Source organism: Podarcis filfolensis (genome assembly GCF_964270895.1).
Source record: "Podarcis filfolensis genome assembly, chromosome: 7".
Lineage (NCBI taxonomy): Eukaryota > Metazoa > Chordata > Lepidosauria > Squamata > Lacertidae > Podarcis > Podarcis filfolensis.
Window position 1 is genome coordinate 50,965,311 of NC_139603.1, and position 17,231 is coordinate 50,982,541.

General features: G+C 43.4%; 1 protein-coding gene across 2 annotated transcripts in view; it reads left to right on the forward strand.

Moving 5' to 3' along the window:
• Nucleotides 1-676: 676 nt before the first annotated feature.
• Nucleotides 677-17,231, forward strand: part of MAPRE2 (microtubule associated protein RP/EB family member 2) — an 89,044-nt gene continuing 72,489 nt past the window's right edge. Inside the window, exon 1 of one of the 2 annotated variants that reach the window (XM_083623086.1) lies at nucleotides 677-897. The gene's annotated coding sequence lies outside the window, so the exon portion shown is untranslated. Of the gene's footprint in view, nucleotides 898-1,655; nucleotides 1,737-17,231 lie in introns of those variants that run through there. The other variant, XM_083623087.1, reaches the window with a different exon arrangement.

The window sequence follows — 17,231 nt, forward strand, 5'->3', positions numbered from 1 at the left end:
GCTCCCCAATGTTGACATTGCTGCCAGTAACTGAGAGGGTGGCAGGAAGAGTGGCACAGCGTGGGCATGTGGGGAAAGCACTGGACTGGCTCTGCCACTGTACCTGCACTGACCTCGTTACCACCTTGCCCCTCCCCTGGTTCATGTTTACTCCTTGTCCAGTTTAACAGATGGCAGGGCTGGTTATGTGTGCAATCTTCTGATAGCAGTACATTAAGTTTGGCAACCAGCAACGGCCTCGGCCAAGGGAGCTGGAGTCTAATAACACCTGCAGCCGGCCACAGGTCCCCCCTTTCTGTGACACCAGATTATCAGGTCCTTGTCTAGAGAGACAGGGCATCCTCTGCATAGGCAAGGGACCTCCATCTGCACGTGCAGACTTGAAAGTTCCCATTTCGCAGCTGCTGAAAGGCAGAGCATTTCCTAAGGAGCAGAGCGACACAGGAAGTGCTCCTTTGTGCTGCTGCTGCTGCTGCAGGAGCAGCAGGGCTGTGGATGCTGCTGTTACTGGAGGTGACCTGAGCTCACCGAGGCGATGACTGAGCAAGCAGGAAGATAAGGAAGGCGCGCGGCGTTGGTCGCCGGCGTAACAGAGAGCACTCTCCCGCCTCCGCCGGCAGCCCCACACAGGCGCGTGACACACTCCGCCTCTGGGCTGGGCTCTCGCCGTTGGCTCCAGTCCCTCTTCCCTTTTTCGCCCGCCGCTCCCTCGCGGCGCGCCAGGACCGCCCCTCCCCGGAGTAGCCCGCCTCGCCCGCCCGGCTTGATTCACGTGGCTCTCGGGGTGGAGCGGCAGCCGAAGCGGAGACCGAGGAGGGTGGGGAAAACAAAAGGCAGCTGTCAAAGGGGGAGAGCGGCGCGTTTGGCGGCAGCGGCGGCCCAGCCCGGCAGGAGCAGGTGAGTGACGTGCCGCGTGAGGAGAAGAAGGTGGCGGCGGCGGCGGCGGCGCTTCTCTCCCCTCACCTCAGCGCGCGCCTCAGACTTAGTTGCCCGCAGAGCAGCTCGCCGGTAGGTAGCTGGCCGGCTGGCTCCAGGTTGGGTTCGACGTCTGCCTGGTGGGAGGGGACGGGACTCGCTCTTGCCTGGGCTGCCTGGGCGAGGGGGGAACTCGGGGCTGCCACGCTGGCAGGAGCGACGAGCGGCGCTCTGAGGGGCTTTCCACAGAGCCGGCGAAAGGAGCCGAGGCGCGCGCTTTCCGCGGTGGGCAGGGGCGTCATTGCGCGGCTGAAGTGAAGCTCGGGAGGAAGGGGGGAGAGGAGTTGTTTTTGGTCTGCGTGGGAAGGAGAGGAAGCGGAGAGGGAAGCACTCGCCACGAAGCGCCAGGAGATTGGCAAGAGGCAGCCGAGGTACAAAGAAGCCCTGTTTGCCGAGGAGCGAAGTCGCTGCCAGCCCCAGGAGGAGCCTCTCAAAACAAAGCTGCCAGGGCCGGGGATGAAACCCGCGGCACTCCACCCCCCACCCCCCTCGCGCCTTGGGTTGCCAACTTGAGGTTTAAAAAAACAGGCCAATGGGCAGAGGCAGGATGGGCTAGTGGGCGGAGCTCCGTGAAGTTTTGACAGATCAGGGGCTTTGCTTGGCAGGTTTCAGTGGAGGAGCACAAGGTGGACTAGTGGGCTGGGAGGTGGCCTCAATAGCAGGAGAAATGGCACCACCGCTTGAATCATCTAAGGCTGCATTCCTAACACTGCATCCCTGGAAGGAAGGGAGAAAAGCTGCCAGGAGACAGACTGTGAGCTGTGAGTAAGCTGCCTTAAAACGAAATTGAGGCTTCAGAGTAGGCATAGTAAACACCTGCTTCCCAAACATTGGCAAGCACACTGGATAGGCAAGTGTGCAAATACTTTCTAGATGGCAGCAACCCTACCTGTTCCCTTGGAAAAAGGTGTTTCCTTGTTGGGAGGGGCTGGATTGCTTGGTGTAGGAATTGAAGTAGTTCAAGCATTGATCTTAAACTTGCCAGACATTCAACTGAAATGTTAGCTATTGAGGGCATTCTGTGTTTTAACACAGAGCAGTTACTTTCAAACTTTTCAAACTCAAGCTCCATCAAAATTTAGCTGACTTTCCTACCCCAGTCCTAGCCAATCTTTTGGCAACACATAGGGCCCTCCTACATACTCACAGCATTGCTGTGTGCCCAGAGATCTATGGGCAAGGGCCCTAAGCCAATGCTGTACTGGAACTGCTTGTGACATTGGCTTTGTGTTTAAACAAGCAAGCTTACTTAATCTTGTCACTTCTATAGTGGGGAGGAAAACAGCTGCAGATGCCCCATAGAATCATAGAACTGGGAGGGACCACAATGTGCTCTTGATTTGGATCATGACCCAACACTGATTTTCTGCTGCAAACCACTTCTCTGAAATGAGTACATTTGGGGCCAAGTAGCAGGTGGGTGGCGCTGTGGGTAAAACCTCAGCGCCTAGGACTTGGCGATCGTCAGGTCGGCGGTTCGAATCCCCGCGGCGGGGTGCGCTCCCGTTGCTCGGTCCCAGCGCCTGCCAACCTAGCAATTCGAAAGCACCCCCGGGTGCAAGTAGATAAATAGGGACCGCTTACTAGTGGGAAGGTAAATGGCGTTTCCGTGTGCTGCACTGGCTCGCCAGATGCAGCTTGTCACGCTGGCCACGTGACCCGGAAGTGTCTGCGGACAGCGCTGGCCCCCGGCCTCTTAATTGAGATGGGCGCACAACCCTAGAGTCGGACACGACTGGCCCGTATGGGCAGGGATACCTTTACCTTTACCTTTAGCAGGCAGGCAAGCAGGTGGCCATTTTCAGCAGAAAACTGGTCTGGGACTCTGACCCTGATCAGGTGCATGTTCTGGATCTGGGGGCTATCAGTGCTTTTTCTACAAAGTAAAAACTTCCAGGTGGAGGATGTTTGTTTAAACTTTGGTCCTCAGACTCCCTCCTAAAGCTGGGAAAGGAGGCTGGAATGAAAAGGTCTCTGAGGCACTCATGCCTGGCATTTTGATGTCTGTAATGCTAGATCACTGTAGCTGGGGGGGGTGTGTTTCTGCCCCTGCTTTGGTGCAGGTTCCTATCCTCCCCTCAAACTTCAGTATGCACGCACGCATGTCATGCACACAGGTGTATTGCACACACACCCTATGGGAGACCACTTCAAAGTTTGCAAATCAATGCCATAGAGTGGTGCAGCTTAAACCATTTGGCCTCTTTCTGTGGGTGGGCAAAGGGATTCATGCATACACAAATAACTCTGGCAAAGCTGTGAACCTGGTGTGTATGTAGGGAAGAGGGTATTTAATTTCATTGGGCATAGGGATTTGCTCATTAGTTATCTATTTTAAGACATGCTCATCTTGAAGAACAGCTACATTCATCAAGGATGTCGGCAGGAAAGATTCAGTTTCTCACTTCACTTTAAAAAAAGCAAACTTGGCCTGATCTGTTCAGTGATCTCCATAACAAACCAAGCCCTGTACAAATTATGGATGTTGTACAAATGAGCAGAATAGCTACAAAAATAATATTTATGTGCTAGCTATTCACTCCCTCCAGCCCAGCTTTGCATAGTTCATCTAGCATTGTATATGGACAGTACCTAGATATGGAAATAATAAATCTTTGGTTGCTTTGAGTTACAGTCACTCTCAGGATTATTCTGTCTTAAAATCAGTAAGGGCTGCTGATTTATTTATGCTAAATGCTTTAGTTAAGGTAGGTCTTGCTGCTGAGCTAGAGAACAAGTGTGTGAGAGAGGGGGGAGAGAGAGTTTAATAAAATATTTAGTAGATAAAATGCACAGCTGTTTGAATTGAACATTAACTGGTGTGACCTCAGCAGCTAGTTAACATCCAAGATTCCCCTGTGCCCTGAAATATTCCAATATGTGTGTTATCTCCAGCTGCTCTCAGGGGCAGTAGGTATATAGACTAGGCTTTTCCAGGAAACCTTGTTCTCCATGCTCAGTTGTGTGATAGGAATGGTAGTAGAGTCTAACAAAAACACAGCGGTGTTTTTAATTGAAAGTCTATTTGACATTAGTCTTGTTTCGCAGTGGAGAAAAGTAAGATGCAGTTTGTTTCCATGCTGAATTGAAGGTGCTGGTGTTAACCTTTAAAGCCCAAAATGGCGTGAGATCTGAGTATTTTAAGGACTAGCTTCTTCTTGCATTCTTCCCTGCATGCTCTGCTCATCAACAGAGGCTCTACTTCAGAGCCTTCAACCCTGTGAAGCCCAGTGGGCAGCTACCAGGGAAAGAGTATTTTCTGTAGTGGCACCTACCCTATAGAATGCCCTGCCAACTGAAGTCTGCTAGGCTTTGTCTCTAAGGAGACCAATAGAAACTTGGTTATACCAAGGCCCTTACCAGGCTATTTTACTGTTTCATTTTAAAGTTTTGAAAGTTTTAACCACTGCCCCTATATAAATGAAGATGTTAATATGCTGATTTTTTAAAATTCCTTTTAACTTTTATTGATTTGTTAACCACCTTGGATACCTTTTTTGGATTAAAACAAAGTATATTATTAAATAAATAAACCTTACAGAAAAGCAGGAAGTATCTTATATAGGTGTTGCAGGGCTTTTTGTGTGTTATGTGATGGTTGTTTTTCTCCTCTGCTGATCCTGCTAGTATGTTTGAAGTGGGAATAAATTTTACATCTGGCTTGTAGGTGTTTAGCATATCAGTGTGATAGGCACTCTCAAAAGCACTATGATCTTGGGGTGGGGGGTGCAGGGAAGCAGGCATCTGAAAGTGCCATAACAGCCACAGGGGAGGGACAAGGCGTATTGACTAATGTCAGGAATCATTTGGCTACTAAATCTTATTAAAGGCACTTTGTTCCGCTGTTTCTTGCAGGGGAAGGTGGCATTAATTGAGAGTGCACAGCTGATGCTGCCATGTAGAAAGTAAATGCAACAATTGTAGGTGGTAGAAATCCTTCCTGTAATTAAGCTGTGTAAAAAAAGAACGAGGACCATTTAATACTGAAGTATAAACTTACTTTTAGCTGGGTTTCCCCCCCTTTGGCTATACAACTGATGAATAGGCTGCAATGAGGTCCTGTCCTGGTTCATCTAAAGTTAGCTGTAACCAAATTTCATTGAAGCCAATGGGACAAGTTACCTGAAAACAGTGAGACCTCTGAGTAAATATACATAGGATTGCACTGTTAGTTACCGGTAGTTACACAACTAGCTATAGATGGATTGGGACCATTGTATTTATTTGTCATTGCATACAGTATCAATACCTTTCAACTATGTAAACTAGAAATCTTTTTGCAGTAGTTGAGTAGTAGTTAACTAGAGCTGCTTTTTCTATGGACCCTGAGAGACACTAGGAGAATTCGCTACTTGATCTTTATTGAGAATAGCAGTCATAAAAAGGCTCAAACTACAGCAAAACTTCATGTAAGATTCTGCAGAAGAACTTAACTTGGATAAATTATTAACTTCGCAGTTCTGTTTCCTACACAGGCACATCTACTGATTGTGCCAAACAGTGGTAAGCGTTACTTACATTGCAGTGTTGAGAGGGATAATATACCCTTAAATCCCAACAGTATGTGGGAGCAGAGGCATATCTAGGGGTTGGTTAGGGCAGCTTATTCCAAGGGCCTGTGGCTCAGAATGGCTAGAAGCCTGTTTGCCCACCCACACACTTCCTGGGTTGCTCCTCTGCTGCTCTGGGCAGCCAGGCAAAGTGCACAGGTTCCTCTGGCAAGGGCGCAAGGGATGGAAGGGTGCCAATACAGCTCATTGCCAGGGGCACAAGGAAGCCTAGGTACGCCTCTGTGTGGCAGATCTGCTTATTTTGGTACAAGCACATTCTGTTGCACTAGGATGCACGCTCACTAGTTTGCAGTCAAACAAAGGTATATTCTAAAAGTTTAAAATGGGATATTGATTCCCTTATTTTAACTGACGTCCAGAGCGTCTTTTAACACCACTTATCCTAAAGAGGAATTAGATGGTGGTCAAATTTCTTATGCTCAAACAAATATCCTGTTTGTTAAAAGCATGGCTCATTCAAAAGTTTGGCAAATGTTACTTTCTAATGGGAATAAGTACCCATTTTGAGGGGGTAAGATATTATTGAACTACATCCATGCAAGTTTGGGACAGTTTCCTTTTGGGTGCAAAGGATGTACAGTGGTACCTCGGGTTAAGAACTTTGCTTCAGGATGAGAGTACGGCAGCAGCGAGAGACCCCATTAACTAAAGTGGTACCTCAGGTTAAGAACAGTTTCAGGTTAAGAACGGACCTCCCGAACGAATTAAGTTCTTAAGCTTTAGAGATAAAAGGCCAAGACATTTCTATTTAACATCTCATACTTTACATATTCTTTGCATAAAATATTTATATGTCTATATATTCTCTTTTAAAGTCTATTTATGAATAGCTTTGCAAATTAGGCCAAGCCTTATTTCAAAATGAAGAGTATGCAAGTCAGATTGCAGGTGATCAAATGCTACATAGTCTGGACCCATTTCTGTGCAGGTGCCTGTATGTCTTTCATAGCCACCACTCCTTTTGTTTGCATTGTGCCTCACCATATCAATTAGGACTAGAGAAATATGGAACAACATTGTTAAAGCAATCAGCAGTTAGGTATTCATTGTCAAACACTGTAAACTCTTGAGTGAAACTGACAAGGAGCTGATGTGGTAGAGAGTGCTTGGGGTGTGGTGGAAGTGCATTTGCCACCACATTCACTGCGTTATGAGGCATGTTTTTGAGGCGGATAATTGTGCATTCAAACCACCTCCACCCTATGAGTAGTGCAATCCTATACACACCTACTCATAAGTACGTCCAACTTAGTTCAGTGGGGCTTTCTCCCAGGAAAGTGAGCACATGACTGCAAACTTAGAATATACGTCTGCACCTTGAGAAGCAGCAATTCTCTGGTCAAGAAGAATTATGCCAGCCACTCTAATGTGCCTTGTACATGATGTGTCAGAATGCAACTCGCAGTGGGCCTGTCAAAGGAGAAGAGTATCTGCCCTTATGCTTCTTCTGTCAACAGCAAGCCTGGAATCTACATTTTATTGTTCCAAGGGAATACTTTAGGACAGGATTCAGACATGACGATTTGTTGACCCCTTGTTGAAGTCTATGATTTGTGACAGTGTTTAATCCTACTGAGTCATATGGGGGGAGGTCACCGGAGGTCTACTGAAAGAATAATATAAGCAGGGTGGAAAAGCAGTCACTGAAATTTTTATCCTGACCCCTTCCCCCCTCAAAATACAATTTTTAAAGAATCCATCCTTTTCTAGGACCTTCCTGTAAATAGGGTTGCATGACATTAGGGACTGAACTATTATCACAGTGGAAAGTCAAATAGTTTGCAGCAGAAGTAGGCAACAAATTACTCACAGGCTACACCCAACACTGAGTATGATTCAGAATTATGGGGATCCTGCCTTGAACTTGCTCCACTTCATGGGCTTATGTCAGGAGTTAATTTGCTCGTATGGTGGGCAGCTCTTATCTGCTAGCTGCATAAGTACTTTGCTTTTAAATATGAGTAAGACAGAAGTCTGGGTTTAAAAATAGTTTTTTGGGCAATCAGCCACCAGTCTGTTGCTTGTGTTATTCAAGGTTAGATTATTATTAGTAACCCACCAACAATGTGTGCTGGACATTGTACAGCACGCAGAACTGACGGGGTCACTTGAGCTGTGGGTTTTTTACGCTAAATGAGATGAACACAATTTCAGAGAAAAGGATCTGTGTTTTATAGTAAAGTTAAGGGAGTTAGATGGTAGCAGACAGTGAGCACAGAATGAATAAATTTGGGCAAAGTCCAAATAAGCTTTGAGGAAAGACTTAAAGGGAGGGATGGAAGGCAAATCCACACTATACTTTTAGAACATGTCCAACACACATTTAAAATACATGCCTTGTCCCTACAATTCCCAGCCACATTAGCAAACTATAGTACCCAGGATCATTAGTCTATCTTGTGGGGCAGAACAAAAGAAAACATGTCTGCAGTGGAAACCAGTGCTAGCCTTGTGTTGTCAAGCAGGTCTGGTAAGCAAAGACTTGGTTACTTCTAAGTTCTGTACAACTCTGGGCACTCTGATGGCACTCTGTAGACACAGAATACTAATAATAGTAGATGGGCTGAACAAGAGATTAGAAATGGGAGAAAGGGGAAATCATGGAAGAGTGTTTGGGGGACACGGGCAGACAGCTTTAGAGGTAAGGACTGTGAACTTAAAGTAATGTGCAAAATTAAGGGGAGAAATGAATGGACAGCAGAAATTATGGGAAATTGTTTAGTTTTAGAATGTTGTATTTATTTTACTGTTGTTAGCCGCTCTGAGCCCGGCTTTGGCTGGGGAGGGCGGGATATAAATAAAATTTTATTATTATTTATTTTATAGTATATGATTCCTGTGTTATTTACTCCTAAAATACACACCTAAAATTTGTGATGCATTATGGTCCTCACTACTGATTTTGCTTCGTATGGCATCTAGGACAGAAGCTGGCTAACATTTTTGCATCGTTAATTGTTTTTTCAACTCTTAACGTTTTTGTAACTTAAGCTAACTTTCCATGCTCTTTTAATCATCCTGTTCTATGATTAAATATGTCAAGAGATATAAACCACTCAGTTTGTGGCTTCAGAGTAAGGGCAGAGCTGGTGCTCCACCCAGTATACCCAAGCGTGGGGAAAATGCTGCAGAATAAATTATTCATGAATGACTGTACAAATTACTTTGCTTTTGGAGCCCTTAACAATACATCAGCAAAACAGGTTAAGAGAGGTGCTGTAATATAGGTGGTGTTTAACTAGGAATGACAGCTAAGTCTTAAAAACTAGGGGACACTATCGGGACTCAATGCTCTGGTGGGAGTGGGGACTTGCTAGTCAGTAGACATGCACAATATTGCATTGTTACTGAAAGAGACAGTGGTGAAGGAACTGGCCAGAAGAATTTTGGCAGGGGATTTTATTCTGCTGCCATTGTCTCTCCTTTAGTTGTTCTTCTTCAATTTCCGCATGGATTACAAACTGACTTAAAATTCAAAGGCACAAACAAATTCTAAGGCTGAAAGCCACCTTTATTCTGAATAGCAGCAGATTAGCCACAAGGACCTACTGACTGCATAATGCTTGGAAGTTGACCTATTGCAATGGAAAGGCCACATAATATTGGTAAACTACTGTGAAATAGGATTCTGAAGGTTGAAAAGGTAAGGAGAATCAGTTGCACTGTGGGTGATTAGAGTTGGAGTTTAGGAGAGGGGGACTATCCTAGTAAATCCATTTGTGGATATAGCCCTGAAATAAAATATTCTGTGAAATATGCCTCTTTGAGAATTCAGCACCATTAAAAGGTGAACACTACGGGGGACTTTGAGCTTTGGTAGTTGGTGCAGTTCTCACTTGATAACATGTAAATGTGGTAGCATCTCTTTCAGTGTAAGGAGTCAGTTTGGATCCCTGTTTCCTCTTTCAGAAAATATCTTCCAAAAGCAGCCCAGCCGTAAGAAAAACCTGAGGTGTTTCACACACTACATCTGAATACATAAATTTGGATCAGGGGAGATGTTGTCAAAATATACCACAGGACATGTTTCATTTTCAAGTTGCATTTTTCTCTCTTTGAAATACCCTTAGCCACTACAGATTTAGGGCACTTTGGAAATGAACTTTCCTTTGCTCAGTTATTTAATTTGAGAAGGAACAGATATGAGTTTGACAAATGGGCCTTGCAGAAGGCCTGAAGCTATCCTGCAAGCTTGATTTGCACCTGGCCATTCTCACTCTAAAGACCTTTCTGACCTTCCAACCATATCCCCCACTCTCTTATCAGCATTTTAATTGCAATGGAAATATTATTTTTAGAATCACTGTTCCACCAGGGGCGCTGTCCTGTGCCAAATAATACATTTGTACAGCATACCGAAAATACCAGAGCAGGACAGTACTACTACCATTTGCATCCCAAGGTGGTGTTTGACTCCAATAGTACAGGAACTAGACTGAGATCTTGTACAGTGAACCCAAAGCTGTTGCCATAGCAGAATGGAATTGCAGGACTTTGCAGTTAACTGTGGATAACAGTAAACAGGATTTCTGCCAATGTGACAGTGTGCTTTTGTAGGAAATTTTGCAGTGTTTGAATTGCAGGGGGAAGCCCCCTTAACAGCATGGGGATCATAATGACTAAAATAGATGTGGAGAAGAATCTGGGGCTTCTGGATTTCATTAATGCCTCCCTAATTAAAATACTGTAGTTTTTACCTTTTAATCTATCTAAGCAAATAAAGCTTGTCTGCAGTGCAACTTACTACAGCCCTAGACTTGTGCCCTAGACTTCAGTAGATGAGCTATTAAATGATAATTGCTAAAATATAAAAAACTATTTTCAGTTAATTTCATCTTTATCAAAGATGATAGAAATATGACTCAGCTCATATCATATAGGTCTTCTATCAAACTGTGAAGTTGCATTTAATTTTAGAGTAACCTTTCTTGCAGTTATAATGGCACTTATTCTCAGAGTTGTAACAGCTTTGTAACTTGGAATCATAGAATAGTAGAGTTGGAAGGGACCCCGAAGATCATCTAGTCCAACCTCTGCAGTGCAGAAAACTTTTGCCCAACACGGGGCTTGAACCCACGACCCTAAGATTAAGAGCCTCATGCTCTACCAACTGAGCTACTCCATCTTGTGGCTGAGCTCTTTCCTTTTATTAGATTAGTATCAGAAAAAGATTCCTTGTTTTACATCTAAGTTTAATACTTAGTTTCACCATCTGGTATGACAGAGCAAAGCTAAGGCCACCCAGCAAATGAAATGCTTAAGGAAGGAAGTTAATGGCTTGGGAAAGGAGAACAGGACATGCTTGCTATTACTTTCTGTATGCAGCTAGACCTAGGGAAATTTTTAATAATACACATTCCATTACTTTCACACACATCATCTCAAGTTCCCTATGGGATCCTAACTAAAATGGTCAAGACAAGAACTACTTTACAACATCTTGAAATTAACAAGTATTGAAGTACAGTGGTACCTCGGGTTAAGTACTTAATTCGTTCCGGAGGTCTGTTCTTAACCTGAAACTGTTCTTAACCTGAAGCACCACTTTAGCTAATGGGGCCTCCTGCTGCTGCTGCGCTGCCGGAGCACAATTTCTGTTCTCATCCTGAAGCAAAGTTCTTAACCTGAAGCAATATTTCTGGGTTAGCGGAGTCTGTAACCTGAAGCGTATGTAACCTGAAGCGTCTGTAACCCGAGGTACAACTGTACAACATTAAACTTCGTTAGATGGATTTTAAACCACATTTTCCTTATACTGTATGCTATGGTGCATGAGTCATTAAATCTGTTCAAATAAATTATGAATCATAGTGCCAAACAAACAAACTTTGAGTAGAAACTATTTATAATCAATGGTATTTCCCAGGAGTACAATTTTTAAAACTAGCTAAACCAAAGCTTTTTTCTATAAAATTGCAGAGGGATAAAAAGAAAGCAGGAAACAGCTCTATTCCCTTCTTTCTGAATGCCCCAGGTGGGGCAGATCTACACCATACATTTAAAGCTTATTCAACACATATTCAAAGCACATGACTCCAGCCCCCAAAGAATCCTGGGAAGTGTAGTTTAAGAGTGCTGGTAATTGAAGCTCTGTGAGGGGGAAACTACACTTCCTAGGATTCTGTGAGGGAGTCATGTGTTCTATAGTGCATTGAATAACCTTTAAATGCAAGGTGCTGTTAGTTACAGTGTGCTCCTTAGCCATGGCGTAAGTTACATTTAACCCAGTGGGGCTTACTCCCAGGTAAGCAGAACTGCAAGTATAGTTACTTCCTTCCCTGTCTCTTCTAAGCTGTTTTCTTCTTTCTTTTCTTTCTTCCAACCAACTCCTAATGTCATCCAGCTTGACTCCCAAGGCTACTAGTTAAAGTCTAGTTAAAAATTCAGGCAAGAAGTACTTAGTTTGTGATGCTGAAAATATGGATATTGATTTATCTAGCAGTAAAGACCTATCAATTTTACTTCTAAGTTCATCCCTCTGTGTTTAATAGAGTCCAAAGTAGTTGTTAAAAGGTTGCAGTCTAAAGAATACTTTCAAACTGTCTCTTACTTTCTTCCAAAGCTAGATACAGATATCAAAAAGGGAAAGTGTTTGTGTTAGTAAATGAGGGGCTTCAGAATAAAGTCCTTGCTTGCTAATTCACTTCAGGAAGGAAAGCCCTGTCATCAGGCTTAAACAAAGGAAGTGGTTAAGGTAGTAGTTGGTGGGCTGTTGCTTGTGCAGTTCTTGTTAGGAAATGCATAGCCTGTGAAAGTATATGAGACAACTGTAAAATGTTAAGGACGTGGCTAGATGTTGGAACACCACCAGATAGCTCATATGTGGATTCCACTCCAGAAGGCCTACAGATAGTATTCTATTCTCAGTGATGACATAACTGATGAAAAGTCAGAATTACTTCCCCATTCTGGATAGGAACTAATGAGATATAAAACAACTTTGGCTATGACAGAGATGTGGGCAAACCAAGAAAGTGTGAAAAATCACTGGGCTTTTTTCTTTTCTTTTTAAAGCAAACTAACATTGCTTTAGAAATTACCTTCTGGTCAGACTTCTCATGTTTCTTTTATACAGCTATAAATAATGAACAGCAATGGATTGCAGTACTCCCAGATACACACCATTTAGCTGGGCTAGGAGTGATCCCTATTGAATTCAATGGGACTTAATTCCGAGTAAATGTGTCGGTGTGCACCAGGTCACATGTAGATCATAATTTATCAGAAACAACTTCTGTGCATGGGTTGTGTAGTGTGGGCTACTCTTTCTCCATACTCTTTAAACTGATACACAAAACCTGTTTGTCACTCCACCAGTACAGTGGTATCTCGGGTTAAGAACTTAATTCGTTCCGGAGGTCTGTTCTTAACCTGAAACTGTTCTTAATCTGAAGCACCACTTTAGCTAATGGGGCCTCCTGCTGCCGCCGTGCCACTGGAGCACGATTTCTGTTCTCATCCTGAAGCAAAGTTCTTAACCTGAGGTACTATTTCTGGGTTAGAGGAGTCTGTAACCTGAAGCGTCTGTAACCTGAAGCATCTGTAACCTGAAGCATATGTAACCCAAGGTACCACTGTAAACAAAACCTGATTGGGATGATTGTGCTGGCTGGAGCAGATGGGGACCTCTGGAAGGCATGAGGTTGGGGAAGGCTGTTCTATGCTACCTCTAGGCAAAGTTAGGAAAGGTGAAAATGTGAATCTCTACCCCATGAGCAGGCTTATAAAAGATGCTTCTCTGGGTGGCTTGCTGTATTTTAAAGAAAACTTTAAAGCACTGTATTCATCCTTATAATTGTACTCTGGTTTGCTTATTGCCTTACATATGGTTCCCATGCCAAGGCACTTCAAAATCTTCACTGTAGGGAATAGCTCTTTAAATGCCTCTTATGCTGAATAATGCAAGGTAAGCAATGGAGTTGGTTTTTTATATCCATCTTTGCAGAATGTAATGGACTCTCTAGGATTTAGAAACACTGCAAAACTGAGTCTAGAAGCGAATGCCATTATTTTCTTGTGCATCCCATGTAAGAAAGTATTAATACCATCCTTTCCATGTGGAAGTCATAGGGGCTGCCCTGCATCTAATTGCATGCTTGCTGTAGCTTAGAGTCCTTTGATCCTAACTGGTGTCATAGTGCCTTCTACTGTAATACCTTTTGATTTTCTGATGTCCTACACCAGCACATGCTGGTTGGGGCTGATGGGAGTTGTAGTCCAAAACATTAAGAGGGTACCCTGCTGGCAAAAGCTGTCCTACGCTATGCAATGGTTTCAGAGCATCCAAGATACATCTTAACCTATTTATGTTAAGTGTGACTGCATTTAAATGGAGTTTGTGCATTGTAGCAGAAGGTCATCAACTGTCTTGAAGAATCAGTTCTCTGGACTGATTCTCCCTTTCTGTCTATCAGCAACTTTTCTCCCTACAGCTCCTCCTCTGTTGCTGCTACTTCCTGTATGGGTTCTGCAATGATTGCTGCTCTTTTTGAGTCGGTATTAGAACACATGTGTTTCTTACTCTGGGCTTTAGGGCATTTTCCATATAAAGCATGGACTAGAAGAGAGTTTATACAAAGCTGTTTGTTAGGGAGGTGGACTACATTTTGTTGGTTGTAGCAGTGATAAAGGAAACTGAAGCTATGGGAAGATGAGCAAAAAGAGCAACACCAATGCAGCTGAATCTTCAATCCTTGCCTTGGCACAGTTCTGATTTGTCCTAGGTAAATAAGAAATTGCACGGCTAATTATTATTTTTGTCTTGCTTGCGATTTGCTTCAAATTTAGATTTCCGTTTAGGTTACGAATGTTATACAATATCTATGGGAGCGAGGTAAATGTTCAGAGACCCATCACATCAAGGATTGAGTATACAGTACTAAAATTCAAAAATTAGGCAGAACTAGGCTCTCTAAAATTACCGGTACAATATATTTAGCTAGAGAAAATGTGGCTAGCAGAGAGATCAGTTATGTTATCTGGGACTGTAAGGCACTGGAGTCTGGAGGACGGAACAGTGTCACATCTGGTAACTTTGCAGGCCAAACAGAGAAATTGCAAAACTTAAATTTTATTTTTATTTTTTTAAAAATGATATTTATTCAAATTTTCATAAATACATAAACACGAAAAAAGAAACAAGAAAAACAGAAAAATACAGCAAAAAATAAAACAAAAAGAAAAAACCAAAAAAAGAAGAAAAATACAAATCTCAGATTACAATTTTTCATTTGCTTATTTCTTGAACCTCCTCACACCTCCCTTTTTGTATTCTGATTTAATTCGTTATTCCAGCAAATTCTTCCCATATTTCTCAATTTTAATTTAAGTGATTAATCTTCACAATCTATCTTATTTATTAATTCAACATAGCCTTTCCATCTTTTAATATAATCTGTTATTCAATTTACCTTAATCTCTTTAACCTTATCTTATCTTAAAAATCTTAAGATTTCAAAATTTAAATCATATTCATACATATCTCCTTAAATCATTTCTGCTAAAGCCAATTTAGTTCCTTTCCAGCATATTCCCTGATATTTCATTAATGTTGCACTAATTAGTTGCAACATTAACATTAACAAAAGAATTTCCCTTGATATCTCTAATTTTTATCCAACGTCCCTTCTTCCTGGTTTCGGGTTATGTCAGTCCTTTCTGTCCATTACATCCAGTCCATCAATCTGGTGTTCTTATGTCCGAGGCCCTTAAGTCTCTTCTAGGCCCCTTCTGCAGATTTTCTTGTTCTTGTTTGTGCTTACGCACTTCTTTGTCTATTGTTGGTTTCTTGGGGAGTGGGTCTCCGGAGGGTTCCATCCGGTAATAATTTCCATTTTCCTTCGTCAGACTAGCCCTTCCCCCCAGTCCCACTCCCCGTCGTCATCTTTGTAATCCAAAAAATATTTATCCAAAAGATAATTGTTCACCCGTTTCATAGTCCCACTAGAGTTAAGAGCTTCCTTGACTTCAAACACTTCCAAGCACTCTCCAAGTTCAATCTTCCAACGCAGTGGCTTTTGTTCCTGCAGGACTTTGGATCTCTCCATTTGTGTTGTTTGAGGAGTAATCACTGCCTCTTCCTTCCTCATCTGCCCTTGGACTTGCCTTGTCAAACCAGATTCCTGAATTGGTCGCTGTATAACTTCTTTATCCTTATTCCCTGTTAAATCATATTCACTGGCCACAGCACTCATCAAGTCCAACTTTTCATGCATCAAGTTCATTTTCTCATGCAGCTGCTCCAGCAAAGCATTTGTCATGCCAAGGGCAGACACCAAACCTTCCTTCCAACACATTTCTGTTCAAGGTCAAACGGCTGGTCCCACGATCCCAATCTCGCAGCTGTAGAGTCTCCAAGTAAGCTGCAACAACAAACTGACAGGCTCCCTCTAGGGGACACAATTTCTATTTGTATCCATTTTTAAAATGTATCCAACAAAGGAGATTACTTTCGATTTCAAATACTTTCGATTTTCAGATACTTTATTTCTTTAAAATGCAGAAAGTAGCGTTGAAGTTAATTTGTTTCTCTTTTTTTTTTAACTATCTGTCAAAGTACTCCACTTTCAATCAATGGACGTCTCAAACAATTTCTGTCCCGACACCCCGTCCCCAGGTTTGGGACGATGGAAACTTAAATTCCTTTACTCTCCTCCTGCAGGATTAAACAGTCAAGTTTCCCCCCCCCCTTTCTCCTGCTTCAAAGGGGGTTTTATTGGTTATAGATGCAGGAAATTTCCAACTTTAAAACAGTTTTCCAGGCTATTAGGTTGCAAGGTCTTTGCTTCAGTCTATATACAAAAAGCAGAAGGCGGACTTCCTGTTTAAACCTTCCCGCTTCGTGCCTAATTCATAAATTTTGCAGATTTCTTGATCCAATTCTCCGTTTTTACTCACGGGTACTTGATTTAGAGTCCAAATGTCATCAAGAAAAAGTCAGCGCTCTCCGGCGATGGCTGTGCGGCTTCCCTCCATGGAAATAGCGATCGGTTCGCAGCACCGTGCTGCTCACCCCACTTTACTCCGGAGCCCCGAAAAGAGGTTTCCTCGTGAGTAGGGGAGGCGCTCTTGGTGCTCTGCCGAACCCCACGTTCCCAGGCTTCTCCGCCTGGGATTTCTAGCGGGCCCCCGCCTTCGCCACGGCGGGAAGACCCAATTTCCACAGAGCCCGTTCCTCCGATCGGAGGAGCTCCGCCATTCGTCGTTGGCACTAACCCGGAAAAGGTTTTAAAAGGCCTGGGTGAATAGTAAGGTTGCTGAAAAGAAGACCAGGCATTGTCCTTTATTCAGCGGATCTTTCTCATAGGGATGTGTGCATAGCATTGCAACACTGAGCACATGGCTGTATACACACCATACATTTAAAGCACATCTGCACCCCCCTCCAAAAAGGCTCTTGGGAGCTGTAATTTACCTCTCACAGAGCTACAGTTCCCAGCACCCACAATTCCCATGACTCTTGGTGTGGGTGAGTGCTTTGTATAGTGTGTATGCAGCCGCAGAATGGTAAACCCTTATCAAATGAAATCCTTAAATTTCTAATACCCTCCTGTCCTTTCATGACACATGATCAGTGCTGCTTGACCTCCATTGAGTTCCTTAGTGCAGAGCCACTAGCTATGCATATGTCAAATACTGCTATCAGTGCTTGTAATCCCAGGTACAGATACGGCTGCTAACCAGGAG